This window comes from Octopus bimaculoides, chromosome 16 (genome assembly GCF_001194135.2).
Source record: "Octopus bimaculoides isolate UCB-OBI-ISO-001 chromosome 16, ASM119413v2, whole genome shotgun sequence".
Taxonomy (NCBI): Eukaryota; Metazoa; Mollusca; class Cephalopoda; order Octopoda; family Octopodidae; genus Octopus; species Octopus bimaculoides.
Window position 1 is genome coordinate 32,437,720 of NC_068996.1, and position 3,596 is coordinate 32,441,315.

A 3,596-nucleotide genomic window follows, 5' to 3' on the forward strand; every position below is an offset into this window, starting at 1 on the left:
AAATACTCTCTGAACCAACCATAAACACTAAGGCAGGTGAAAATCAAATACATGAAGAAAGTCATACAGAAATCGACGCAACAGAACTACATGATCTAAAAAATCAAATCATGATTGAATGGCTGAAAATTAAAGAAACTAGTATGAATGAACGCGACACTCCCCAAAATTCGCAATTCTAACCAAAACCTGAAAATAATTAGTAAAATTCGCCTTGCACTTAAGGATATAATTTCAGCTAATGATGTTGATATTACAGATCTCAACCACCTGTACTATGCATCCGCAAAAATCTCAACGTTTCTATGTGGTGAAAAGATTAGAAAACGACAACACTCCCACAAAAAGCCTTCTTGTTTCCTTTCTCCATGAGTATTGGAACATGTAAAATCCTTTTTATTCTTAGAACTCTACAGTTTTTTCTATGCGGACATATAAAAGATCATCTTTAGTAAAGTTTAAAACTTTAATATCCACAATTTTCTGTAAAAATTTTACCTTCCTTTTCTTTCTTTTCCTTCCTCCCTGAGTATTCGAAATTGTAAACATCCTTTTACAGTCTTCTCTGATCGAACATACAGCTGAACATCTCTAGAAAATTTAAAATCTTTAGTATTTACTATTTTGTGTGAACATTTAATCTTTCTTTTCTCCCTGACTATCTGAGTAAACATTCCTTTTATTGCAGCAACACAATTAAATGAACTGTAAAACAAAATAAGGAGGTAAGCACCTGCCAATATATACACACTGCACAATTACAAAAACTGTAAACCGCAGCAAAATTTATAAAAAATAGATTTTTAATTAAAAAAATTGAATGATATAAACATCTGTATATATTATTATCACTATTATTAATCATCATTATCATCATCATCGTCATTATTATTATTATTATTATTATTATTATTATTATTATTGAGTGAGAAAGCAGTGCATGCCATCAAAGTGACATTGGGGTAAAATATACGAAGCCCAGTATACCCATCATGACTACCCATCTGATAAGGGTAGTCCAAGTACATGCGTCACAACCATATGTGCGCCACATGCTGATCTCATATCAAGATAAATAGCGCATGACCTCGCAGGTGGGGCCCAGTTAGAATTTTCTTCAGGTTGTGTAGCCCATCCCGCTCAAAAGATCCAAGAATATGGTTCGTTTAAGGATGTTGAGCAAAACACCCATGTTTTCAAAGGTGAATTATTCAAACCCCAAAGAATTCCTCTCAACACATGGCTATGATGCTCCCCCACTACTTCTGCTCATGATCAGAGATGCACATATCGTCAGCCACCAAGGGACATGCTCAACTGGTTAAGGTCAAACAACTGACAAGCAAATCTGTGGTATTAAGCAGAATATTTGCTGTAGCCCATCTTTTATACCAAGGCAAAACAATGTACATGATAACACTTCCGATCAATTAAGATCAGAAGCCATGAGAGCCACTGCCTGGTACTGCATCAGGGCATATTATTATTATTGTAATTATTATTATTATTATTGTAATTATTATTATTATTATTATTATTATTATTATTATTATTATTATTATTATTATTATTATTATTATTATTACCATCATCATTTCTATCAGTAATTAAAAATAAAACAAGGTGAACTGGTTCTTTTCAAGGCCAATGTCAGCGTTCTTATTGATCGCTAGTTGTAGTAAACACAATTGACTTCTGCTGAACGCAAGTGCGTGAGACGTGTTTTGTCTCCTTATCGCACAGTAATTTCCGCTGCCGACCTCCTCACCATTTGCCGAATTTATTTACAAACATGTAGAATTTGGGCTATTCACTCTTCTTCCTTCTCTTCCTCTCAACCCTCACATATGATTATCTCAAGTAAAGACGAAAGTTGAAACTAAACATTTAATAATACATTTTAATAATAGTAATAATAATAATAATAATAATAATAATAATAATAATAATAATAATAATAATAATAATAATAATTTAGACAAAACTCATGTCGGTACAGAGGAAATATTAACAATGGAAAATAGTAAAAACATCAGTGACGATAATAATAATGTAAGGAAGCGGTTAGAATCTCCCCATCTCCTGGATGATGATACATCTAGTGATGGTGTCACAATAAAAACACTGGTAATTGCGCAATATGATAATCATTACCTCATGTGAGTGACAATGAAAAGTTAAAATATTGTAAATAACAGTGGCAATGAAATTGGAGCCTTTGATGATGACAGTGTTGCACCCGGCAGGTTCAGATATACTGGTCCGACTCCAGCCTGTCGTTATCCAAGACAATACGGTATACAATTACAGGCCGATATCCTGTTTGCCACTTATGTAGAAGTTATTGAATGGAATAGTCGTAAAGTCCCTGTACGGACATCAAGAAAAAGATGGAATCCTACCACATGAGCAGAAGAGCTGCAAGCGTAAATGCAGATGTACCAAAAATCAACTCCTGGTAGGCAAAGTTGTACTTAGAGGATGTAAGAAGAGGAAAAGTAACTGAGCCATGATATGGATCGATTATCGTAAGGCGTACAATATGATCCCACATTCTTGGATTATGGAAAGTAAACAGCTTAGACAGAAAGACAAGGAAGTTACTGACTAGATATTGGATACTTCACCCAAAATGTGACTCAGACAGACTGTATGTACCAAGAAAAAGAGGGGGAAGAGGACTTATTGGATGCGAATACAGCATTAGTGATCTGTTCGGACAAGTAGTCCAAGGGGACTGCCTGTCCCCACAGATCTTTGTACTGTGCATGATTCTGAGGAAAGCAAAAGCTGGATATGTATTCAAAAGCCCCCAACAAAATGTCAACCATTTGTTATTCATGGATGAGCTCAAACTTTGTGGTAAAGATGAGGTAAGTCAGATCCCTCGTTGATACAGTGTATAATTTCAGTGCAGATATCAGAATGGAGTTCGGACTGAATAAGATCGAAATTAAACGGACGGAATAAGATCGAAGCTATCAACATCTGAGCGGTTTCACTTCTTAGATATCGAGCAGGAGTAATCGCGTGGACAGTAGACGAACTAAATAGCTTCGACCATAAACCCGAAGGCATCATCGAAAATATAAATGCAAAGATCCTATGGAATTTTATGATTCAGTACGACCATGAGATAGAGAATAGGAAGCCGGACAGAAAGAAATCAAACTATGCTGGATCAAAGATATGGCATGCCCAGATGAAAACAAGGTATGCAATAAGGAAGAAAGAAAAGCCGATAGATATGATAGGTTAGCCTGAGAGGTTACGCAGTTGTGGTCGATGAAAAAGGTGATAGTAGTACCAATAAATGTTGGAGCCCTGGGAACAGTGAGCAAAAATCTCTAGAAGTACGTGGAACAAATAGGGGCTGCAATAAGGGTGGAGCACTTGCAGAAAACAGCATTGTTTGGAACCGCTCGAATACTCCGGCTGGTGCTCAAAAAATAAGAAATGTTACCTTAGTTCACTTGTAATGGACAGCTAACATTCTAGTACATCTCCAGCGTTAAAAGCTGCGCAAAGGCAATAATAATAATAATAATAATAATAATAATAATAATAATAATAATAATAATAATAATAATAATAAT